This window comes from Notamacropus eugenii, chromosome 3 (genome assembly GCF_028372415.1).
Source record: "Notamacropus eugenii isolate mMacEug1 chromosome 3, mMacEug1.pri_v2, whole genome shotgun sequence".
Lineage (NCBI taxonomy): Eukaryota > Metazoa > Chordata > Mammalia > Diprotodontia > Macropodidae > Notamacropus > Notamacropus eugenii.
Window position 1 is genome coordinate 255,980,068 of NC_092874.1, and position 27,691 is coordinate 256,007,758.

Here is a 27,691-nt window from a genome sequence, read left to right on the forward strand (position 1 = left end):
TGGAGTTAGTTGTGTGAACAGAAGCAATCATGTGGTCAACAGTTACGGAAGACATTGCTAAAGACTTGTTCCTCCTACCACCATCTACCTCTTTTTCTACTCCCTCTTGGAGACTGTGTTCTTATTTTTTGCTCACTCACCGAAACTTGACAAATACATATACTTTTCACGTCCTTTTATCTCCCTCATCAGGAGTAGCCCAGTGATAGTAATAACCTAGGTCCCAGGACAAGTCAGAGAAGAATCAGTGCATTGATTATTTTTGCTGATTTCCACCCCTTTATTCCTCTTAAATTAAAAAGAAACAGTTATTAGGGTTGGATCTTGGAGAGGAAAAGGTGAAAGATTACAGAGGGAAATGTAGACAATGGAAAAAATCTACAAAAATCTGATATATTACTTTAACTTAGGACCATCATGTGCCTAGTTAGAAGATTTTAGACTACTCAAATACAAAATACTTGTTTAAATTGTTTTTCGCTAACCTAAAAATCTATGTTAAATTCCCCTTGTCTAAAATAGATAATGTTTAGCTAAATATGTGTGGAGCGTCTTCTCTGTGACATCTCTTTTATTATTTTGAACTATTACTGAAATCTTTAATTTTCTTTTAATAGAAGAGCTCTTGCCTCCTTTCTCTAACTTAATTGTGGGCACAGACTCTAGAGATCATTTTTTCTGCTATTGCTCATCCCAAAGTGCTTGGTCTCGAAGCAGATTAAGAGAATGTTCAGACTGGAAAGGACCTACCTGAGAAATCATCTAACCCCCCACTCTAAATTTATAAATGAAACTTTGAGAAAAAGAGTCATTTGTGCACAAGAATACAAAGCCATACAAAGCCAATTAATCATTGTACCAAAATTAGAACCTGCTGTCTCCTACCTACATGGGTTAATGATAAATAAGCTTATTTGCTCATGTGGTTTTGATTTGAGTTGACAGTGATTTTTAAAATCTTCTGTTGGTTTTAACTGAGAGTCTAACATGATCAAAACTGCCTCCTCTTCGCCCAATTTCCATTCTATTTGTGCTTAGCTAAAAGGAGTTTTGAAACCAAAAGTTGAAGTACATGGTATATTTCAAGGCCTCATTAAAAGTACTGGGCTCATGTTAGCTCAGGATGTGAGGGCCTTGGGGCACAGGTTACAGATATAATAAGACAGCTGAATCTGTAACTGGTTGGACAGCCACCCCTAAGGAATGTTGATAGAATGAATCAAGGTCAGCCTCGAGAAAGGTTTCCAGTGTCTTATCATAGTGCCATTTTACAAAGCTGGGTGGGATAACTAATATATTGGAACAGAGAATTGGCATTCAAAGGCATTTTAACAGAGTGGAATGGCAGGTGGAACCTAATGAAATGAAACTGAATAAATGAAAAGGTCTACAATTGACATCCAAAAAGGACAACTAAACAAGAAGAGGAATGGGGAGACTTGATTAGAGTTATTCTAAAGAAATATTTATTTATTTATTTATTTTATTTCTTATTCTAAGAAAAAGACTAGCAGGTTTTATCTGATTGCAAGCTCGATATGAATCAATGGCGCAATGTGACTAACCCCAAAATAAATGCATTTGTTGGCTAACATACTATAGTATCCTAGAACAAGAGAAGGAAAGGTTCCACTGTAATAAGCAGGTAGGTGGCACAGTAGATTGCTTGTTAGATTTGCAATCAGGAAGACTCAATCTTGGATTCTGCCTTGGACACCTAGTAGCTACGTGACCCTAGGCATGTCATTTAGCCTTTCTTTATCTGCCTCAGTTTTTTCATCTGTAAAAAGGGGTGAATAATAGTACTTGCCTCCCAGAGCTGTTGCAAGGATCATATGAGAAAACACACGTAAAACAATTTGTAGCTTTTACACCGTTATATGAATACTAACTGCTATTACTAATGTTATAATGTCTTTGTTAGTGTGAACATATTTGGAGTGTCACGGTCAACTGCCATATGTTAAGACGAAAATTGGAGCACAACTACAGGTGGGGAATCAATCTCAAAATCATATCCTATGAAGGGGAATTAAAGAAATCAGAGGCATTTAGACCAGAGAAAACTTAGGGAGGATATTATAGCTATTTCCATATATTTTCGCAAGGCTGTCATGAGAACCTTAACCTTTATAGTTCAGCAAGACTAAACATTAGGAAGAAGGCAAATTTGTGGTCCATATGAGGATGGACATTTATAACAATTCTAGCTATTTGAAAGTGGGATGCTCTGCATTAACAGACAATGACTTTCCCTTCATTGGAAATACTCAAGCTGAGCATCTAGGACTACTGCCATATTAGTATCATAGTAAGATTCCTAGAAAGTGAACCTATACAATCCTTCTCAAGTCTATGATTCTATAAATAATAAAATGGTTTCAAAGACATGTGGGAAAACTTGTATGAACTGATTCAGAGTGAAGTGAGCAGAACATTCTGAACAATAAACACTGCTAATAATTGGCAGTATCTCTTTGTTTCTTGATTTCTTATCTGAATATTGAGAAGATTGGACTATATTAGGGGTTCTAGTCCTTTTTTCTGTCATAGACCCCTTTAGCAGTCTACTGAAATTTAGGGACCCTTCTAGGTATAATGTATATTGTCTATGTTCATCACTGAACAGAAATTTTAGTTAGAGGTTAATGAAATAACAGATGAAATTTATTTCTTGTCTAGTTCACAGACTTTTGGAATTTATCTATAGAACCACTGGGCATCCCCGAACCATAAGTAAAGAATCTTTGGACTACATGACAACAGAGGTTTCCTAAAGCCCTAAGTCCCATCATTACACAGTGTGCTATCTATTTTAGATTGAACAGCTGTTCATTTTTCATTTCCAGAGAAGCACCAAAGTAGAATGGAAAGACAACTAGGTCTGGAGTCAGAGAATGTGGGTAGAAATCTTGCCTCTGTTGGTTATGTGTCTGAGTGAACTTGTGAAACCTTTCTGGGTTAGTGCCATTGTCTGGAAAAAGTGGGGGCTCAGGCTTGGCAGTTAGCAAGCTTCTTTTTAAATGCAGCTAATATATTTACAAATGAGTCAGGAATTTATCCATGGAGTACATGAGTTTTTGCATCATATATCTTGTGTGGGAATTAAGTTGTTTTTCCAGGGCCATATAACTAATATCAGATCCAAGTTTGGGGTATATATTGAGGGGAGAAGAGGAAAAGGGAATAAGGAAAGAGGAGAGGGAACATAGGGCCAACTTTGTGCCAGGCACTGTGCTAAGTGCTTTACACATCTCACTTGATTCTCACAACAAACCTATGAGGAAGGTGCTATTATTTTCACTGTTCTATGACTGAGGAAACTGAGGCAGACAGAGGTTAAATGACTTACCCGCAGTCACAGAGCTAGTAAGTATCTAAGACAGGGTTTAAACTCAGATCTTCCTGAGGCTAGGCTCAGTGCTCTATCCACTGTATGGTTGTCTGATATGAACCTAGGGCTTCCTGATTCCAAACCTAGGGCACCATCTACTATCTTAGACTTTCTCTACTCATACCCATGAAGCATGGAAGATACATGTATATTAAGTACCATTAACTCCCCAAACTTGGAGAAATACTTTGAGTATGGTTATGGTGAAGGTGAGCATCTAGGTGGCAAAATGGATAGAGTGCTGGGCCTGGAGACAGAAAGATTCATCTTCCTGAGTTCAAATTTGGCCTCAGACTCCTACCAGCTGTATGACACAGGGCAAGTCATTTAACTGTGTTTGCCTCAGTTTCCTCATCTGCAAAATGAGCTGGAGAATGAAATGGCAAACAGCTGCAGTATCTCTGCGAGGAAAACCCCAAATGGGATCATAGAATCAGATACAACTGAAAAATGACTCAACAACAAAAACATACCTTATCCATCAATCTATCTTTGAAGATGTAAATAGAATGATGTAAAATACCTCAATATTTCCTTTTCTCTTCCTTTTTAAAATCATTCAGTCATGGGGGAAAATGTCTACTTTTTGAAAAAGAAATGGCCAAAGTTGTCCAAAGTTGAGAAAAGAAAAACTTCACTTATGCTTTTCATAAAGCTTTGGGTTGTGTGCTCCAATTTATAATTGTTTCCTTCCTGAGATTTTGTCCAACCTTTGAACTTGGAAAGTTAAGAGGAAAAATCTGTTGTTGCTGGAAGAGTGTGATCTGAATAGACTTAACTGTCAAAAGTTTCCAAAAGTATTTAAACTACTTTACATAATCAGGGACTCAGCAGCTTGGTGTAACACAAGATCTATTCCTAATAGAGAAGGAAAGCCTGGACAACAGTGCAGGGGAGGTGTACTGGACAATTCAGTAACTAAGAAAAAGAAGCTTTGTAATGTCACTCCTGACTCCCCTTCTCTGAAGTTGCCACCACCCTGGTAAGACCTCTCCTGGACTATTGCAATAGCCTTCGGGTTGATCTCCTTTTTCCAATCCATCCTCTACTCATCTATCAAAGTGATCTTCCTAAAGTGAAGGACTGATCCTGTCACACAGCCCATTCAACAAGCTCCTTAGTGGTTCCCTATTATCACCCGGATCAAATACAAAATTTTCTGTTTGGTTTTCATAGCACTTTATAACCTGGTCCCTTCCTACCTTCCTAGGGGCCTTGTATCTTACATCTTAGATATATTCTTCAATCCAGAGACACTGGCCTCCTCATTGGTCCTCTCACAAGATGTTCCTCTCCTGATTGTGATTTTTAGTGTAACATTTTCTCTCCTTGTCTCTACCTCCTGATTTCCTTCAAGTCGCGACTAAAACGTTACCTTAAGGCCCTCTAAATCTCTAAAGGCTAGAAGCTTCCCTCTAAGATTTTTCTCTCTGCGTGTCTCTATCTTTCTTTCTCTCTCTCTCTCCCTCCCTCCCTCTCCATATGTGTCTATATATATGTATATATATATAGGCATATATATAATATATATAGGCGTATATATAATATATATAGGTATATATAATTTATATGTACATAGTCATTTGCATGTTGTTTCCCACATGGACTATTTTTTGCCTTTCTTTTTATAGTCAGTGCTTAGCACAGTGGGCACTTAATATTTGTTGATGATTTGACTATATTGATAAATGAATGACAGAATTTTATATGTTTATTTTCTTTCAAAGATGCCAGTTTTATAATATTTGTAACAAACAAGTCATGATATAACTGAGAAAGACAAAAATGTGTATATTAGTCCTCAGGTCCCGGTCTGGACTGCTGAGCCCCAGTAATTTATACTAGCTCTCCCTCACTATCATTCTTGTTGGCCCTAGTGTCCAAAAAGAAAGATGTAGTAGTCTTTTTTTTAGATGAAATACACTTTATTGCTTAAAAGGTAGAAAATCAACATTAATTGCCTAACCTTGAAACTATTGTTACTGAAAATAAATAAAATTATTTTGAATCCAAAGAAAAAAAGGTTGAATCTTTGTTTCCTCAATCATTTCATCTTTCACTTGCCATAAAGAATTATTTCATTTATTTATTTGTATTCCAGTACAGTGTCTGGTATACACCAGGTATTTAAGAATTCCTTGACCATACTCTAACTGTACCATGTTGACATTCCCTCTCTATATAACCAGACCAAGACCACAACTGAGTTTTTGCCCAAAAACATTAATAAGAGAAGGCTTTGGGACAGCAAAGAACTGGAAACAATCTGAACTCTCACCAGTAAAGAACAGCTAGAAAAAAATGGCATTGGAATAACACTGTCATTTGTAAAGGAAAAAAAGGACAAATATGAGGAATTCTGAAAAGAATTGGAAGATATGCATTAACTGACACAGTGTGGAATAAGCAGACACAAAAGAACATAATACATAAAACTGCAAAAATATAATTTAAAAAACAAAAGAAAAAGATGCTGAATGAGGAGTAAATGAAAAAAAAAGTTGAACCTATCGCTTATCTGACTTATGTAGAGGTGACCAATTTTTAAATAAGCAGGATAGACAGAAAAGTCAGATATAAAATGGATAATTTCAATTACATTAAATTTAAAAGTTTTTATGCAAATAAAATAAATATAGCCAAGATTTGGAGGAAATTAGAAAATTGAGGAAAAGTTTTTATAGGCCCTTTATTAAATAAAGGTCTCATATCAAATATTTATAAAGAACTTTGTCAAATCTATAAGGATATGAATCATTCCCCAATTGATAATGGTCAGAGGATATGAACAGGCAGTTTTCCAATGAAGTATGCCTACCAAAAGTAGTGAGAAACCAACTCATGACAATGTGATTGCCACTTGTAGGACACTGCCACACCACCATCATAGGTGCCTATGCTCCCGTCATTATGAACCATGATGAGGTCAAAGAAAAATTTTATGAAAACCTGGAGACCCTTATAATTAATGTGCCAAAGGAGGGCAAGGTTCTAGTTCTGGGTGGTTTTGATACTATGTAAATTCAGACTATCAGATATGGCAGGGAGGATAGCAACAGGAGTGGTCACTTACTACTAAAAACTTGTACATCTCAGGACCTTCTTATCACAAACACTTTTTATATTAGCATTTAATAGACAATGTGATTGTAAGAAGAGACACATAGGATATGAGAGTGAAGAAGGTAATGTATAGTACAGATTGCTGGACTGATCATAGACTTATCTTCTCCAGATTAAATATTTACCTTCAAGAAAAGGGTTCCCAAGGCAGAATGCCTACCAGAAGAATCAATGTCAATAAATTAGAGTACTTTTTTGAGCAGGAACAGTTTGTTGCTAACTTGGAAGGAATGTTGAGCCAACACGCAGTTGGCAACAGTGGAGCAGAAGAGGAGTGGGCAGCTTTTAGAGATTTGGTGCACAGCACTGAATTTACTCATCTCAGAACAATCACAAACACCAAGAGTGATTTGAGGAAAATGACGAGGAAATTCAGAACTACTAAATGAAAAAAATGAGGACTCCACTGAGTTCTGTCTCCTCTTACTTCCAATACTCACTTGCTGTTGATAATGTTTTGGGTTCTCACTCCTAGTTTAAAGTTCATCATTCTTCAATGAGAAAACAAAACCCAAGGCAGATTTAACTTCTATAGCTTTCTCACAGGTATCCCTTGTTATCACCATCATCCCATCAATCCTGAAACATGGTCTTCACTAGTCTCTGATCTTGCCTCAAAGCTAGATTTTTAAAAACTTTTTGTAACATTTATCACCAGAATAATTTCTTTCAGGTTTTCTTGTGTCTCCACTACTCTTTTTAAAATACTGCTCTATTTTTTTGTTCATCCTCAATTAATGGTAATTAAAAACATTTTTATCCTCATGATTAGTTATGTTTCAATTGGCTATTAAAAATTACAGCTAAATCTCAAATGCAAGCCTTCTGACACAGAACTTAGTTTTCTTTGTATTTTACTGCTTCTTAACTCCAGTTTAATTCACTTTAACACAGTATTTACCTAAAAAGCAGATAGGAATCAAGAACTTGAGTCTTAAACCCTTATTACACATTATCAAAAACATATGATGTATCAGGGTACCAGGAGGGAGGAACGCTCATACCTAAAGGGATTTTTCTCATCCTTCCTCCTCCAATCTAAGGAAGGAAGGCTACCCTTAACAAAAATCTATTTTCTAGTATTCCCACTTCCCCCTCCACATGGGAGGGGGAGAAGACAGGCAAAATCCTTGTAATAGCAATTCATAGACAAGCAAAACTAATTCCCACATTGGCCACATTCAAACTATGAGGAAAGCTGAATGGCACAGAATAGATACTTTTGAATTGTGGTGCTGGAGAATACTGAATGGATGCTTTTGAATTGTGGTGCTGGAGAATACTTTTAAGAGTCCCTTGGAGAGCAAAGAGGTCAAATCTGTCACTATTTAAAGAAATTAATTCATTCACTGAAACATCAAATATGTAAATCAATCTCATAAAATATCAGAAGTTGGGTAGCATGTTTTGCCATGAATCCGCTTGAAAAAAAATGGTTGGTCACTGTGCTGATCTGAGTTTTTAAATCTTTCAAAATTGTTTGTCTTTATAATGTTGTCATTGGACAATTTTTTTTCTACTGCTCTGCTTACTTCATTCTGCAGTGATTCATACAAGTCTTCCTTGAGTTCCATGAAAAAGTTCCTTTTGTGATTTCTTATATTACAATATTTTTCTATCACCTTTGTATACCATAACATCTTCAGCCATTCCAGAAATAATGGGAATCTTCTCAGTTTCCAATTCTTTGCCACCACAAAAGAGTTGCTTGTAATATTTTTGTACATATGGATCATTTCTTCTTTCTTTGATCACTTTGCACTTAGTAGCAGTATTGCTGGGCCAAAGGGTATGTGCTCAGTTTAGTAATTTTCTCAGTATTATTCCAAATTGCTTTCAAGAAGGGCTGGTCCAAGTTGTAGCTCCATCAACAACAAGGGTCATCTCCAGTCTTTCTGATCTCTATCTTATTACTAGATTCAAATGGCTTCTTTCAGAGCCTGGCTGTCAGTACAGGAGCCATTCCCTCTTCCTCAAGGCTCCCCCCTACTAGGGCAGGAAAGAGGCATAGCCTGTCACACTTGAGCTCCTAACTGAGGAGGGGAAGCCACCACCATCAAGTATGGAAGAGGGGGAGAAGGAGATGTAGTAGTCTTGCTGTCTTCTGTCTTGATTAATCCATGGATAATATATCCAGTTCTGGGCACTACATTGGGGAAGGATCATTGGTGGACTGATGGGCATCCATGGGAGAGTGATCAGAAAGAGAGGTTTGGAGAGAATGACACAAAAAAAGGGTCTTTTTAAGGAATTGGGGGTATTTGGTCTATAGGAGAAAAGACTTGATGGGGATATGGGAATAGCTATTAAGTGTTAGAGGGGATATCATACAGTGGAAAGACTGGTCTTGTCCTTGTTAAGTCCAGAGGGTAGAACTGGGAGTAATGTATAGAAGGTGCAGAGAGGCAGATTTCATTTTGATGTCAGGAAAAACTTCTGAACCATTGTTGCCACCCAGAAATGGCTGCCTCAAGAGGGATCTTCCTCATTAGACTCTCCCCCTCTAGGGTAAGCCTAGAGGAATACTTGTTGGAAATGCTGTGGAGGGAATGCTTGGTTGGATTACAGACTAAACTAGATGGCCTCTGATGTGCTTTCCATCTCTGAGATTCTATGAAATTATCTTGGTGGAAACAAGAAGACTGGGCTTAAAAATTCATCACAAGAGGGAAATTAATTTGATGTCCTTTACTGCTTTTAAAAAAATTACTCTTCAATTGCAAAAGAGCACACAACATGATGAAGTTATCAGAACCAGAAAAAAATATATACATAATAACCACCCTGGAATGGAAATGAATATTGAAAGTCTTCAGAATTCTGAGGAATGCAGTGGCCAGTCATGACTTGAGAGGACTGATGGAAAAGCATACCTCCTGCGTCTTGGGTGAAAGCATATAAGTGTGGAATCAGGCACACACTTTCGAACATAGTCAGAGTATTGTTTTGCTATGCTCAACTATAGTTTTTATTTTTGTGGAGGTAGGTGGTGCCATAACGTATAAAGTGCCAAGCCTAGAGTGAGGAAGACTCAACTTCCTGAGTTCAAATCTGGTCTTAGACACTTAATAGCTGTTTAGCCCTGTTTACCTCAGTTCCTCATCTGTAAAATGAGTTAGAACAGGAAATGGCAAACCATTCCAGAATCTCTGCCAAGAAAACCCTAAATGGGGCCACGAAGAGTTGAACACAACTGAAATGACTGAATAACAAGAACAAAGGTGGTACAGTGGATAGAGTGCCATGCCTTGAGTAAGGAAGACTCATTTTCCTGCATTCAAATCTGACCTCCAAACATTTACTAAATGTGTGACTCTGGGCAAGTCACTTAACCCTGTTTGCCCCAGTTTCTTCACCTGTAAAATAAGTTAGAGAAGAAAATGGCAGTACCTGGCACATAGTAAGCACTTGATAAATGCTTATAGATTACTTAACTGATTGATTTCTTACAAGAATGGGTTCATGGGGTGGGGATGGCGGAGAGAGGAATGAGGAGGGAGCCACTGGGTAGTGACTGTGATATAATAAAAGAATGAAAGAAAAAGTCATCAACAAAATATTTGAAAAGGAAAGTATATGCTGGAGATGTTCTGTACCGTTCTTTTGCATCTGGGTATTATACTGTATACTCATTTATACTATATTTTAAATAGCAATTATGCACACAGTTGTTAAGTGCTTGTGCCCTGCTCACTCAGCATGTAAAAACTTCAAATTACAGCCCATTAAGGTGTCAGTGGGAAAAGGAACATTCCAAAAATAAGATGATTTTTTAAAAGCACATTAGAAAGTGACTAACCTCCACTTTACCTGTGAGTATAGGCTTATTTTCCCTCAGATGAATCTTTCTCAGCACCTCTTGTTAATCAGTTCGATTAAACAAACATTAAACTAAATGCCTATTAAATACTGGGCATTGCTAGGCACTAGGGTATACAAAGATAAAACAAATGATAGTCCTTGTTCTTAAGGAACTTGCATTCTGAATCAAACTTATCTATAACTTTCATAACTTCAAAACTTTTATAACTATAAAAGTGAGTCAATAGCAATTCCTTTTTTTAAAATAATTATTTGATGTTTGTTGCCATTTTAAAAGGCTTTTCTTCCAGGAAATTCTTTCTTTCTCTCCCTCTCTCTCTGTCTCTCTCTTTCTCTCTCTCTCTCTACCATATATATGTGTGTGTGTATATATATATATTTTATTTTTCCCCAATTACATGTTAAAAAAATGTTTAACATTTTAAGTTCTGAGTTCCAAAATCTATCCCTCTCCCTCTCTGAGATGGTAAACAATCTGATATAGGTTATGCACTGAACAATATTTCTTACAAGGGTAAGATAGTTCATATATGTTTTGTTTCCTTTGCCCATCATTTTGTCTTTCTCTTTAGTAACAATAATAAGAATGTTTTATGTGAGCAGCCTACAGAGTTTTATAAGCGAAGGCCCAAAGTAAGCACTTACATTGTGTTAAACTTACCTGTTTCTCTTCTGCTGAAAAATATTCTCAAACTTTATCTTCAAAATAATATAAGCATATGATACTCCTAAACTTTAATATCCCCTAAATGTTGGTTTACACTCTACCACCCCTCTCCACTCCCAGCAAGAAAATGTAAGAAGTAGTGATCAGAATCTGGATTTGGTAAAGAGAAAAGGAGTAGAAGAATAGGGACAATTCACTTCAATTATAGATTACTAATGTTAATTAGATTCCTTCTTTCTCCACCTCATTTTTCTTTGGGATGAGAGAGCTGGGAAGGAATTGAGAGGAAAAGGTATGAGCAAAGAGGGAAAGAAATATGTAATTAAAAATTCTAACACTGGATTTGAATGGGATGAACTCACTTGTAAAATGAAAGAGGGTACAGAATGTATTAGAAAGCAGAATCCAGTCATATGTTGTTTGCAAGAAACATACTTGAAATATAAAGATGCACAGAGTTAAAATGAGGGACTGGTACAGAATTTATTAAGCCTTGGATGATTTTTTAAAAATAGAGGTAGCATTCAGGATCTCTAACAAGGTGATAGTAAAAATAAGCATGGTTATCAGGTAAGCAAAGAAACTTCATCATACTTAAAGGCATCATAGGTAATGAAATAATATCAATACTTAATATATATGGACTGAATAGCATATAATCTAAGGATGTTAAGGAAAATTTACTTTCATTACTTAAAGAAATATCAAAATTATAATTACTGGAGGCCTCAGCTCTTATTCCATTGATTCATATGTGTAGCCTCAATTCTTTGCACCAGTGCCAGGCTCTGTCCTCTCCCAAATTTTTGGTTGGATTGCATGAGCCCAATTTGATTCTGTCCCCTCTGGAATATGGATGATGATGGATTTTCAGTTCTGAATGGGGTGCTAGGTAGTAGATTTCATCCTCTGCTTTAGATTTTGTCTTAGTTTCCTGGTTCATCTCTGTCTCCTTTTCCTTGTATAATTCCCAATTGAGAGTTGGTTTCATACCCTCCTAGTCCTAACAATCTCCATCTGACTGCTGGCAACAACCTGACCTCAGTCCTGCACAGGTACCAGGTTATGTGTTGGCCCTGTCTTCTCCTGTGGTTTCCAGTATTCTAAAGGTTAAACAGTCAGGCCTTTGCCTCCTTTCACAGTGATCTCTAGGGATTGGTTCTCCTTTCTACTTCTGTTAGGATAGGATTAGGATTTGGCTTCAGGCCTGATTACTGAGATTGCACTGGTTTATGAGCCCCCAGGAGTTCACTGTTCAGAGTCCTCACATGATGGCTTCAGGTCCATTTACCAGAGCTCGTGCTGGCTTCCTTGGCAGGAACCCTCTTCCAGCCCTGGCTAGTCTCAGACATGTTTACTGAAGCACTGACTTCCTCAGTGTGACTCGCGGCTTCTTTTTAGATAGTTCTGAAGTGGATAAAGGAACTTGTGTTTCCCTTTGATTTTCTGTATCATCATTCTATCTAGGATCTTTTTCAGATATTTCTTGGGAGGAGGGGTGTGGGAATGCATGACTCCTCTACAATCTTTCATATCTCTCTCATAACCAAAAGTCTGCACATCATACGTTTTTAATAAATATTTATTGAATGAATGAATAAACAACATGATTTCTAGGGGGTTTTGATTCACTTTGGGTTATAAATCTCTCCCTACTTAAAACTTCTCCTGCTTATCAACTTGAGCTTGTTTGAGAGTACTATCATAAATTGTATCCAAAGTGCTTTGGGCTTCTCTAGGGATATGACTCTTGTTTCTGTGCAGACTTGCACACTTCTATCCATGCTGCTAACATTAATCACATAAGATAGCTACCCCCTTACATAAGGGAAATATGTACCTCCTTGTGGGCAAGAAGACTAATAGAAAGTCTGGTTTTTCTTTTTAGGAGAGACTGAAGGATGATGAAGGCACAAGTTGAGGAGGCCTAGGATGCCCTAGAATGTTGGAACTTAGGGGAAAGGAGAGGTACCTGGAAGTGATGACATGTCATTGCCAGCCAATTGTGACTAAAGGATGTTACTGTCCTGAACCAAATATAATCATGAGCACTTGGAATATTGTCTGGCTCTCTGATCCACTTAAGGAGTAATCTGCCTAGACAGAATTTGCTTGTTGCCCTAACTGTCGTTGTTACTGGGATTTGGTGAATTTACCCCCTCTCTACTTAACCCACCTTACCTTCCTCTATTGTTGCCTAGAGAACTCGTATTGCTTAACCTTGCAAGTTTCCTGTTCTCTTTAAATCTTGTTATATTTGTTGTCTTTACTTTGCAATGAATTTCATCTCCAGATAGAGAGAAGTTGATTTTCATTGCATTCTCAGTTTGTTTGCTATAAATGAATGGAATACAAAATGGGGGGAGGATGAAAGAAAGTCTGTAGATTAAGATCCCAAGACTTAACCTTGGGTCTATATTGAAGTTCTCATTCTTTCTTCCTTTCTCTCTGCCTTTGTCTCTTTGTTCTCTGTTATTTGTCTTTCTCAGCTGCAAATAAATGTCAACAAATGAAAGAACAATGGTAAAGTAAGGTAAAAGTAAGATGAAGTCATTTGGATATTTACAGAAACAGAAATTGCTTTGAGTGTTTTGATTGGGAAGGAGGGAGCAGCAAAACTCTGAAGGAGTGGGGCAGTTAATGAGAGATGCCCTCTGCCCCGGTGAAAGGATGAGGGAGATGTCTCATTGTTCATTTGCTGTCTGAGTTTAGGGCAGTCTCTTTGCATAACAGCGAGCTCGTCCATCATCACCAACCATAATAGCAGTAGTGGTTCACCATAGTTTATCAGAAGGGGAAAATTGGGGAGGAAAACTTCGGAATCTCCATTGTGTACATGGTCCTTAAATGGAAGACATACTCTCCAACCATGAACTAATGAACTCTCAACTGGGATTCTTCCTCCTGTAGCTCCTAACTCCCAGAAACTTCCCCAAAACAGCCCTAGAAGTCCCAGTTTCAACACGTCACTAGCTGGTGGATTCCAGGATAGTCTTTCTCATCTTACCTGGCAATACACTTTTACATATAAGCATTAGCTTTCACAATTTTTCGTAGAGTATTTGAATATTTACCTCAACTCTTAACCACATTTTGCCCATTTAAACATAACCATAGCATCCATAGTTAGCTAAGTGCCATAGTGGATACAGTATGAAAAGTTGAAAACTTCAAAGTGCTGTAGAAGTGCTAGATGTTAAAACAAAACAAAAAAGCCAGGCATGACAGTGCAAACCTGTAATCTATGCTTTAGGGATGCCAAAGTTAGTGGTGCCCTTGGATTCAGGAGGTCCAACTGCAATATGTTAAGCTCACTGGGTGCCCCACTAAGACTAGTACCAATATGGTGAGCCCCTGTGAGCAGAGAAAGGGGGAGGTATCAGGCTGTCTATGAAGGGGTGAACAGTCCCAAGCTAGAAATGGAATAGGGCAAAACTTCTGTGTTGATCAGCAGATGGATTGGGCCTGTGACTGACCACTAGAATTCCAGCCTGGGAAAGATAGAGAGATTCAGGCTTAAAAAAAAAAATCCCTTGGGTTGAAAAGATCTGAATTCAAACCCTCTGTTAGATGTTTACTAGCTGCCCAAGCCTGAGCAAGTTACTTAACCTCTCTGCCTCAGTTTCCTCATACATAAAATGAGGATAATAAAAGCACCTACTTCACAGGGTTGTTGTAAGGATCAAATAATACCATATATGTAAAGTGCTTTATGAACATTAGAGTATTGTATAAATGTCAACTATTATGTTACTATTATATCTAGAAGTGAGCAGATAGGAATTTAAGATCGTTATCATTCTGACAAAGAATAAAGACTTTTGGAGTTTTCTGAGCACAAACAGGGCATGGTACTTTTCCTATCACGTTTCAATAAATATTGTGGACTGTCATCCATGCTAAAACATGTGCAAATATTCCACGAAGTATAGAAAGAAAGAGCTTTACTAAGTAATTTTCTAGATCATAAGCTCCATGAGGGCAAAGCATAATGTCTTAGTTTTTAAAAATCTTCCTACCACCTATCAAAGTACTGTAGGCATAGGGAACACTTAGAAATATGTACTGAATGGAATGCAGTAAAGGCATTAGGTAACTAGGTGCCTCATGGGACCCCTAAGTCAGGAAGTCCTGACTCAGAAACTTACTGGCTGTTTGACCCTGAGCATATCACTTAACCTTTCTGTGACTCAATTTTCTCATTTGCAAAATGGAAATGATGATAACACCTATCTCCCAAGGTCATTGTGAAGATAAAATGAGATAATTTTTATCAAGCATTTTGCAAATCTTAAAGTGCTAGCTATTATTATTTTCATCACTGCAACTATTACTGGCAGCTAGGTGACAGAGTGGATCTGGAGTCAGAAAAGTCTGGATTCAAATCCCACATTAGACATAAGCTGGGTGACCTTGGACAAGTTACTAAACCTGTCTTCCTCAGTTTCCTTATCTTTAAAATGGGGGTAATAATAGCACTTACCTCCCAGGGTTGTTATGAGGATAAAATGAGATTTCTGTAAAGCATTTTGTAAAATGTTAATGCATGATATAAATGTTAGTTACTATTATCATCATCATCATCATCATCATCATCATCATCTCATAGAAAAAGAGTGAGTTATGCAATTATTATGAACTTAATCAATTTGAGGCATATTGGGGAACATAAAAACTCAATGAATTAGAAGCCGAAGAAACTCTTCTTATCATGGTACAGTGGAAAGGTGAATGAATTTGTGGTCATGAGATACTGGTTCAAATTTCAGCCTTGCCCATTTCAATTAATAAGTTAATAAGCATTTATTAAGAGCCTTCTACATTCCAGATCTGTGCTAGACTCTGAGGAAGTACAAAGAATGAATAATGCCTACTCTCAATAAGTTTGCCTTCTAATGGGAGAGAAAATAAGTACATATGAAGAAAATACAGCATAGGTATAAAGTGAATAAATACAAATACATAAGAATTAAAACTTATATAGTATATGTGCCAGGCACTGTTAAGTGCTTTATTAATTATTATCTCACTTGATCCTCACAAGAACCCAGGGAGGCAGATGCTATTATTATCCCCATTTTACAGATGGGGAAACTGAGTCAAAAGTTAAGTGACTTGCCCAGAGTTATGTAGCTAATAAGTGTCTGAGACTGGATTTGAATTCAGGTCTTCCTGACTCCAGATCCAGTACTCTATCTATTGTGACACTTTGTTGCCTATTAATAAATGTGTGTATATTATATTGTATATTATAATACATAATAATAAAATGTTCTATAGGTAATATATTATGCATAGCATATATTCTATATGTGTGTAATATATTCTATACAATATATAATACACATATGTATTACACACGGAGTGGTAAAATACAAGGTAATTTAGGAGGGAAGGCACCAGCACTCTGGAGAATTAGGAAAGCTTTCATGAAGATGTTGTCTAAGCTGCATCTTAAGGGAAGAGATATTGTCTATCAGGCAGAGGTAAACCGGGAGTGTTTTGTCAGGCTTGGAGGGTGGCCATTACAGAGCTATGGAGATGAGAGATGGGATGTTATGTGTATGAAGAATAGATGGGAGTAAAGGATAGGGAAGGGAGGTTGGAGGGAGACTCAAATGAGGTTATAAAAGATTGTTTAGGGCTAGGTCAGGTAGGGCTTGCCAAACTAAATGGAGTTCTGTTTTGTTTTATTTTTTAAATCCTAGAGGAGGAGGTAGCTAGGTGGTGCACTAGATAGAGTACCAACCTTGGAGTCAGAAGGACCTGTATTCAAATCCAGCCTCAGATACCTATTAGCTGTGTGACCCTGGGCAAGTCACTTAACCCTGATCGCCTCCCTCCCTGCAAAAAAGAAAAAAACAAACCAAAAACTTTGGGGCTATAGGAACCCAGTGAAATTGGCTGAGTAGGGGAAGTCCTGTGGTTAGATCCACATTTAAGAAGGATTCCATTGATAACAGTATGGAGGATGATGGGGAGAGACTTGAGTCAGAGAGACCCATTAAGAAGTTGTTAAACTAGGCAAGAGGAGATGAGGGCTAGGGTTGGGACTAACGTGGCAGATGTGCGAATGGGGAGGAGGGATCTGATCTAACAGATCACAAAGATGTAGACATGGCATCTAATTGTATTTGTAGAGTGAAGAAGGGCAAGGAGTGGAGGATTATGAAGAGATTATGAACTTGAGAAATTGTCTCCTACCATCAGTTTCCTTACCTGAAATGAGAGACATGTCACTACTTGTGTTACCCTGTACAAGTCTCTTATCCTTTCCATACTTCACTTTCACCTCTTTTAATGAGGGGGGTGGATAGGCGACCTGTGGGGTCCCATCTTGCTTTAAAAATATAATACAATTATGCACTCCTAGGCTAAAATTTAGACTCATTAAAGTGGATAATTAATCTCATTTATGATTCAAAAGACACTAGGCACATTTAATTAAGATTGGAAAGCTGAATTCAATTTAGGCCCCACAATTAAGCTGAATTGAATTATGTAAAAAAAATGATAGAGGTTTGAGAATATGGCTGTTTAACAGTTAATAATCTGAAGGAGGACTATGAAATAAATGCCACCTTGGTTTAACCCAATGTTCCACCTAGTTCATTATGGTCTATGAGATTCCATGCAGAACCAAATGTAAAGGAATGTAAACTTCATTAAGACAATGATAAGACAATAAAATTTTGGCTTAAAGAGAGTAGTTTGCTGAAAAGAGGGTTCTAGACTCAGAGGGTCTGTGCCCTCTGGCTCTGAAAAGTGAATAAATACTCTCAGGTAAGGTTTTACTTGGGGGTTTACTCATTGGATGTGTTTGTTTGGCCACAGGAGACACTGGGCAGCCGCTAAGGAGTCCTCTGGCTTCGAAAACTCAGATGTTGGTGCTTCTCTCTCTGGTAACTATGTATTTACATAATGGTCAGACAGTTGAAAATGTCTGTTGATCTGTGATATATGTATTGCTTATGGTCAGACAGTAGGAAGCCCTGTCTGTTGATCTTTATTTCTCTGTTTGTATTTTCTCTGAAGTTCAGGGTGCTGGCTTTTCCCCCTGAACTAAGTGAATGATGTATGTGCTTGATTAAAGTGATTGTTGAACCCTCAAAAGTTGCTTCCCTTTTAGAAAAACAGATTTAAGAACCTGTGCAGCAGGTCCTCATGTGTATGTCAGGGTCCTTGCTGTTACAGAACATCAGCAACCAAAAAACTATGAGCTACCCCTTTGGAACATGTTTAGCCTTGAACCTGCTCTCCCTGGAACTCTGTATGTACTTATGGGAGAATGACTTACAGATCTTTTTTTTTTTTTTGAGGGAGGCATGTTTTACACAAACTATTCTTATTGTACCACCTTAGTAAATACCACTTTACAAAAGTTTTCAAATTATACCCCCTCCCCCACTCCCCTCAAGGAGATCAAGGACAGAGGGAAAGACCTATGTAAGAATATTTGTAGTATTTTTTTTTTACAGAAAAGAACTGGAAATTAAATAGGTGCCTATCAGTTGGGGAATGACAACAAATTGTTATATGTGAATGCAATGGAATTTTATTGTTCCATAAAAAATGAGGAATAGGACAGATTCAGAGAAAAATGGAAAGACTTGCATGAACTGATGCAGAATGAAGACAGCAGAACCAGGAAAACAGTTCATACTATCCACCACACAATCTGAAAGGAAAAAGCTGACAAAAATCAATGACTGAACATGACTTCAGAAGACTGATGATGAGGTTGGTCTACTTCTTGGCAGAGAAGTTACAGACTAGAGATAATAACAGTAATAGCTAGCATTTCTACAGCATTTACCCTGTGCCAGACTCTGGGCTAAGTGCTTTACAAATATTGCCTCACCTGATCCTCACAGCAATCCTGAGAGGGAGGTGCTACTATCGCCTCCACTTTATGAATGAGGAAATAGAGATAAACAGAATGTCTGAGGTGGGAAGGTTTGACTTCAGGCCTAGTGCTCTATCTACTGTGCCACCTAGCTGCCTAAGGAACCTGATAGGCAATTAGCAGTAAGCCTGACGTTAGTTTAGGTTTGGTTTTGGGACCTAATGAGTTATTTGCAAGGTTTTGAAAAGTTAACAAAAAGAGGCTCATTTAGCTCTAACATAGCAAGGATGTCTAGCAAGGATACATTGACACAGCTTCCATAGGAATGGCCTCCTTTGTTTCCATATGGAAATGGATCTGTTCAGTGAGAAGAAGGTGATGATTGCATGGTCTTCAAATATGCACCGTGTTGTAGGGGGCCCCAACTCTTGTAGGTGGGACTTAGGTGACCAGGAAGTTACGTTAAGAAAGGCAAGGTCAATACAGTCCTTGGGGACAGCTCCGCTGTCTTTTAGAGTAAACTACTCCCTGTGGCTGAGAAATGGGGAACCCATCCTCAGATATAGTCGATATCTTGATTTGTTTTTCTTACTAAACATATTGTTCATAACAAAGTATTTCTATTTAGAGGGGTGCGTTGGTGGCAGTGATAAATATGGCAGAAAGAGTATTAATAAAACATAAAAGTTAAATGAAGGGAACAGCATTACAATACAGAAGGGATCAAAACAGAGCAATTTATTACTGACTTAAATATATATATGCACATATATGTGTATACATAAAATGCTTTTTTAAAATAGCAAAAAAAACTAGAAGTTCATGTTTTCTTGCTCCTCCCTGTTCTTTATGTCAAGAGAAGGAGCTGATAAGCATTTGTAGTGGAAGTTTCCTCATTAAGAGCTTTCTATTCCACCCAAAAATATGTTTAGTAAAACATATCTGTATATAGTAATTCTAACAAGGTTGTTATATAGAACAAATGATAACATCTATGTAGAGTATTGTTTAAACTTTAAAGTTCCATCTAAAGGTTAATTATTTACTATTGACTATACAAACCCAGGCAAGTCAGTTAACTATTATGAGCCTTAATATTCAATAATATTGGCGTGATCTACTCTGCAGGGTTGTGGTGAGAAAATTCCTATGGAAATCTTAAAAAAGTAAGGTATAAAAGTAAGGTATAGGAACCACATATCTCAATAAAAGTATGGTGGGAAAGAGAAAGAAGGAAAGAAGGAGGAAGGAAAGAAAAGAAGGAAGGAAAGAAGGAAAGCTGGAAATAAGCATTTATTAGGTCCCCACTATGGGTCAGGCACTGTACTAAGCACTTGGTAAATTTTATCTCATTTGAGTCTCACAACAACCCTGAGAGGTAGGTGCTTTTATTTTTCTCATTTTACAGTTGAGGAAACTGATGCAAACAGAAGTTATGTGACTTGCACACACAATAACCAACCATGATTCCATTTATTGCCATAATCCAGGAATATCCCTCATATGTTATGGTTCTTGCTTCCTAGCATTGGAAAATTATGTGCCTCAGTTTCACAAGAATGGACTGTATTTCTTTGCATTTTAGGTTAGACAATCTCAGCCAATAAGTGTAAACATCTTCAGCCAGATCTGAACTCAAACCTTCCTGAGGGAAAGTGATAACATCAGGCCTCTGATAACATCAGTGACTCTTAGAAGACTGATGGTAAAGCTCCTCTTAGAGAAAAGATTTTGGACTACAGATACAAAATGAAGCAGATGTTTTCAGATGCGGCCATCATTTTGGATTGCTTTCCTGAACTTCTTTGCTTCAAGAGAGGATTTTATTGCTGGGTCTGGTGGGAAGCAGAGTTATCAAACTGAAGAGAGAGTGAGGGGGAAGCAACAACTAGGTAAAAAAAAGAGCCTTGATAAAACATTTTTTTTAAAAGATGATTTTCAGTGGGAAAGAGACTATATGTATAAGTAGACGTGATTAGACTAAATGGATTTCAGCTGATCTGATAAGCTAACTGTATTAGCAAATTTGTTGATTTGGTTCATAAATGAATCAGAAGCAGTGTGGAACAATAGTTAGAAAGTTGGCCTCAAAAGCCGGAAGACCTGGGTACAAGTGCCACTCATACTGGCAATATTGACTCTAGGTTACTTGCCCTCTCAGAGTTCTTCAGTGTGTGGGTTACAAGTCTACTCTAGGCAATTCTCTAAGTTAAGACCATAGGTTACAGAGAAGATGCTAGCTTGCATTGGTAGAAGGAATTTCTTCATGTGGTAAGTCCTTCTACCAATGAAGCCATATATCTAATCCCAATCCTTATCTGTTTTGCTCTTGTTAAGTCATTTCAGTCCTATCTGACTCTTCGCATCCTTAGGTGAGGTTTTCTTGTCAAAGATAGTGGAGTGGTTTGCCATTTTCTTCTTTAACTCATTTTATAGATGAGGAAACTGAGGTAAACAAAGTTAAGTGACTTGCCTAGAGTCACACAGCTAGTAAGTGTCTGAAGTTATATTTTAATTCAGGAAGATGAGTGTTCTTGACTCCAGGCTCAGTATCCCATCCACTGTGCCACCTAGCTGCCCCATCCCTATGTGTTACTTTTAATAATAATAACAGCTAACATTTATATAGAGCATTAAGGTTTGCAAAGAGCTTTACACATGTTATTTTATTTCCCCATTTTATTGTGAAAAAAAAATATCACATTACTTGTAAGTTGCATGTAGAACACTATGCCTTGCTGAGAATTTTACCTCTCTGTGAAAATATTGGTTGAGATTGTCTAACCCAAAATGCAAAGAAATACAGTCCATTCTTGTGAAACTGAGGCACATAATTTTCCAATGCTAGGTAGCAAGGGCCATAATATATCAGGGATATTCAGTGGATTATGGCAATAAATGGAATTATGACTTGTTATTGTGCATGAAAGTGATATGTTCAGATCTGCCCTTAAGGAAAAAAAAAACATTTTGGTAGGTGGAGGATGGATTGGAGAGAGGAGAGACTTGAGATAGGGAGACCAAATGCAAGGCCACTGTGACAGTACAGGTGAAAAATGATGAGAGCTTGGACTAACCACTCTTTTTCATGTGCCACACCATCCAGGCCAGCTGTTGAATGAATCACTGTAGACAGCTGGGTTTTAAATTATTCAACCAATTAGACCCTAAGTATACCCAAACTCACCTAGTTTCTAAGTGTAAAACATGAGAAAGAGACGGAGGATTGCCTGTCTAACTCGATACACTACAATATCTACTCCTAAAGGAAGGAGTGTGATATTTCTAGGCAAGATTACCTCTAACTAGTCAAAATGCTCTCATTATTGACAGATAACAGCAGGTTCCAGGACCATAGAGTTCAGGGGTAGAAAGTACTTTAGAAGTCATCAGGTTCAACAACTTTATTTTACTGATAAAGAACTTAAAGCTCAAAAAGGGGAAGCAGTGAGCCTTCCTATGGCAGCTGAAGGCACAATGACACAGCACTGGCTCTTGAGTCAGGAGGATCTCAATTCAGATCTAGCCTCAGATGCTTAACCAGCTGTGTGATCCCGGGAAAAGTCATTTAACCTCTGTCTGCCTCAGTTTCCTCATCTATATAATGGGGATGAGAATAATAGCACCTACCTCCCAGCACTGAGGTGAAGATAAAATTAGATACTTGAAGTCATATATAAATGTTATCATTATTAGCCTCAGGTCACCCAGGTAATAAGTAGCAGAGTCAGTATTCAAACCTGAATCCTCTGATTCCAAATCTAGTATTCTTGTCACTACAGTGTATTCTATCTACAAGAATTTCTACTGAAAATAGAAGAGATAGGATCTAAACCAAATAGCATTTGAACCTAATGCCCTCTAATACCTTATTCTAAAACAATAACTAGTATGGGGCCATGTGGGAATTTGCCCCAGGGCACTGATCTGGTGCCAGAAACCTCTTAGGGGAGAGAGCTGCCTCTTTATTTCAGTTCTCCCTACTACCTACAATAACCTTCCTTGTTCTCCCACTAGCTTAGAACTGACACGGGCAGACTGTCCTCTGCTCCCCCACCCCTTACAGCTCCCCACTTATACCACTCAATTGAAATTGACTCCAGAGTACAAGAATTCCCAGCATATCTATTATACCACTGTTCCTATTCTTTTGAAAAAAGCCATATGTCAAGAATTTCCTGAGACTGGCAACAGTACGCTGACAGTTAATGCAGGATCCAGTAAGGAATTATCTGACAAAACAGAAGAGACAAATGTAAAAATAAATAGTATGATTGAATTAAGAGATCACTTTAATCTTAAAATGAGAGAACACTTTCTGACAATAAGGATTATTTCAGTAGAAAGGACCCCCTGAGGAAAATAATAGAAAGAACAGAAACTAGGAAAAAAAATTAAAAACTAGTTCCTATCAAATGTATCAGCAGCCATATTTTTACCTTCCATAATAATATTAAGTCATCTCTGATTTAGATTCTTAGCCTACATGATCTAATAAGAAAGAATTATGGCACAGAAATGACCATGAGTCACAGAGTTCTTTGATAAGAGAGTTGCTAAAAGAAAATGCAGTATATTAGTAAAATCACATTATTAAAATGTTGTGAATCACTATTTATCCATCAATCATATAATGGTCAAATGGGGCTTTACCAGACAATCTGTGGACCATTAAGAATTAGATGTTTTTCAAAGAACTAATTAAATACCAACAATTTCAAAAATGATGTATTTATACAACAGCTAATTGACCATGGTTCTAACATGTGCTGGTTTAAACAAGAGCCAACTGATTATGCATCAATGACTGGACAACAAATATACAATTTAGCTATAACAAAGCTGGCACTTGGCAAGTATGTCACTGACCCAATGTCAAGTATGCTGATTAGTGAGACGACAGAATATTGTACCCAGAAAGAGAGCTGTTATTGCAATGGATGGCCTACATAGAATTTTTCATGTATTTAACACTTTCATTTCTTTTTCCAATTTTTCCTCTACCATTCTTATTTTTTCCTTTAATGCTTCCACGAATTTTTGTTGGGTTTGGGTCCATTCTTCTTTGAGGCTTTGTTTGTAGGTGTTTTCACATTGTTTTCTTCTGAGTTTGTGTCTTGGTCTCCTCTACCACTATGGTAGTTTCTTAGAGTTAAGTTCTTTGTTGTTGTTGTTTGTTCATTTTTATTTTAGCCTACATCTTGATTTTGAATTTTAGAGCCCAGAAGGAAAATTGCCCAGATATCTTAGATCCACAGGGTATAATAGAAATTGAAAGAATCTACTGATCACCTCCTGAAAGATATCCCCAAATGAAAACTCCTAGGAATATTATAGTCAAATTCCAGAGCTCCCATGTTAAGAAGAAAATATTGCAAGAAGCCAAAAAGAAACAGTTCAAATATCATGGAGCCACAATCAGGATCACCCAAGATGTAGCAGCTTCCATGTTAAAGAAGTGGAAGGCTTGGAAGATGGTATTCCAAAAAGCAAAGAAGTTAGGATTACAACCAAAAATAACCTGCAAAACTGAATATAACCCTTCAAGGGAAAAAAATAGATATTTAATGAAATAGAAGATGTTTAAGCATTTCTGATGAAAAGATAAGAGCTGAATAGAAAATGTGACTTTCAAATACAAGACTCAGGCATAAAGAGGTAAAAGAGAAAATATAAAAGATTCAGTAGAGTTAAATGGTTTACATTCCTATATGAGAAGATATATGTAATTCCTAAGAACTTTCTCATTACTAGGGCAGTTAGAAGCAATCTTCATAGACACAGGGCACAAGTTTAAGTCAATTATTTTGGGATGACCTCAAAAAATGAAAGGAGGAGAAAGAGGGATGCACTAAGAGAAGGGGAAAGGGTGAGAAAGAATGGGAAAAATTATCTCACATAAAAGAAGCGTGCAAGAAAAAGTTTTTACAATAGAGAGGAGATGGGAGGGGGGGCAATACTTGAATTACATCATCATCAGAATTGGTTCAAAGAGGGAAGAATATACATACATACATACAAACATATACACACATATACACATATGTGCATACATACATACACTCAGGTATAGAAATATACGTTACCCAACAGGGAAATACTAGGGTAAGAGGATAAGAGAAAGGGGAGAGGATTATAAAAGAGAGGGCAGATTAAGGGAGATAGTAGTCTGACGCAAAACAGATTTTTGAGGAGGGACAGGATAAAAAGGAAAGGGAAAGATAAACAGAAAAGAGGATGGAAGGAAATACAGTTCATAATCATAGCTGTGAATGGGAATGAGAGGTGCATACCTGTAAGACTGAAGTGGACAGCAGAATGGATTGGAAACAAAACCCCAACAATATGTTGTTTATAAGAGACACATTTAAAACCCAAAACCATACACACAGAGTTAAAATAAGGAGCTAGAGTGGAATCTATTATGTTCCAAGTGAAGTAAAAAAAAAAAGGGGGGGGAAGGGTTAGCACTCATGATCACAGACAAAGGAAAGGCAAAAATAGAACTAATTAAAAGATAATCAGGGAAACCACATTTTGATTAAAAATGTATCATAAACAATGAAGTAATGGCAAAACTTTTTATAACAAGTTTCTTTGATAACGACCTCTTTCCGTATCCACTCCAACACTCTTCACAAATATGACTTCATTTGATAAACTAGTAAACATGATGGTACATTAGACCTATGATACTTAAAGGGGCAGCTAGACTGGGCTTGGGATCAAAAAGACTTATCTTCCTGAGTTCAAATTCAGCTTCAGACACTTACTACCTGTGTGACCCTGGGCAAGTCACTTAAATACCATATTTTGGTTATAGCAAATGGGGAAATTTTGAATGCTGTGGATGAGTTCACTTACCTTGGCAGGGATGTTCCAGGAATGTTCTCATAGATTATGAGTTTGATACATGCATCTCCATGGCTACCCAAGCATTTAGGAGGTTTCAAAAGAAAGTGTAGGAGAGGAGGTATTAGGCTGCATAGCAAACAGAAGGTCTACAGGGCCATTGTGCTGACTTCATTGTTGCATGCCTAGGAAACCTGGACAGTCTACTAACACCATACCAGAAAATCGAACCACTTCCATTTAAATTGCCTTAAGAATTCTGAAGGTTAGCTGACAAGATAAGGCACCAAACACTGAGGTCAATCATTCAAAACCTACTACAGAAAATGCTATTCCAATGGGCTAGCCATGTGGCCTGAATGCCAAAGACACACTTACCTAAAAGATTATTTTACAGAGAATTTGCAGAAAGCAATCACTCACACAAAGATCATAAGAAGTGGTCCAAGAAGCAGTACAAGGACACATTCAATGTCTCTCTGAAGAACATCAGTATCAATTGTTTGCCAGGGAGATGATGGCACAGGACAACCCAGCATGGTGTACCTGCATAAAAGTAGGTGCTGTACTCCAAGAGCAAAGTATGATCACAGAAACGCAAAGGAAGTGTGAGATATATAAATCTAGAGACATCTCCATCCCAATATTCAAATTTGTAGGGGCCTATTTGTACCGGCAGTGGTAGAGTCTTCTATGCTCATACTTGACTGATTAGCCACAGTCAAATGCACTGTAACTTGACCCCAACACCTTGATGTCATTGGGCCTCTTTAAGTACAAAGGACCAATGACCACCACCATATTTGAAAAGTCATGGGGAATGGGAGAAGTGCTCAGGACCTGAGAAGAATAAATGTTCTGATTTTCAAAAAGGGAAGAGGATAGATTCTTTAAACCATTAATCAGTGAACTTGATTTGAAATCCTGGGAAAATTTTAGAAATAATCTTTAAAGAGATAGTGACCACAGAGAAAGAAGAGATGATAATAGTCTGATCTACTCTTCAATAATAGGTCATGCCAGACTAACGTTATTTTTTCCTTTTTCTTTCTTTTCCTTGTTGCAAGCTTCCTCCTTCTGAACCCTGCAGTAGAGAAGGCCAGCATTTGACAGTGATATATAAAATTATTATCATTTATGTATATAAATGATATAAATTGCATTTATATCATTTAATTTATTAATATATTTATATCATTTAATATATCTATATAAATTATCATTATGTAAATAAAATTATCATCATATATACATATATGAAACAATACAATACATACCTCTATATAGCGGCTCTTTCTCTGGATGTGGATAGTATCTTCCTTCATCCATTGTAGTTAATTTGATCAGAAAAGCTCAGTCAAAACTCTTTGAACAATACTGCTGTTCCTGTATACAGTGTTCTCTTGGTTCTGCTTGTCTCACTCTTCATTGTTTCATGCAAGGCTTTCCAAATTTTAAATCAATCTGCTCATCATTTCCTACAATGCAGTGGTATTTCATGACAATCATATGCCACAATTTATTCAGCCATCCCCCAATTGCTAGGCATTCCCTCAATTTCCAGTTTTTTTCCATAAAGAGAGCTGCTATAAATATTTTAGAGCATATAGTTTTTTTTTTCCTTTTTCCCTATCACCTTGGGAAGCAGACCTAATAGTGGTATTGCTAGGTCAAAGGGTATACATAGTTTTAAAACTCTTTGAGCATAATTCTAGACTGCTCTCCAAATTGGTTCTATCACGTCACAGTTCCCCTAACAGTACATTACTAGTGTCTCAATCTTTTCACACTAACTCCAACATTTGTCATTTTCCCTTTCAATCATTTTAATTGTTCTGATAGGTGTGAGATGCTGTCTCAAAGCTGTTTTAATTTGTATTCTCTAATTAATAATGAGTTAGTACGTTTTACATATCTGTATATAGATTTGATTTCTTCTTCCAAAAACTGTCTGTTCATATCCTTTGACAATTTATCAATTAAGGAA

The 27,691-nt window shown here is 37.3% G+C and overlaps 1 long non-coding RNA gene across 2 annotated transcripts in view; it reads right to left on the reverse strand.

The window, feature by feature from the left end:
• Positions 1-27,691, reverse strand: part of LOC140534421 (uncharacterized) — a 131,586-nt gene that overhangs the window by 92,168 nt on the left and 11,727 nt on the right. For both annotated transcript variants that reach the window (XR_011977294.1, XR_011977293.1), the window contains exon 2: positions 26,982-27,182. This is a non-coding gene — a long non-coding RNA (uncharacterized lncRNA). The remainder of the gene's footprint in view (positions 1-26,981; positions 27,183-27,691) is intronic.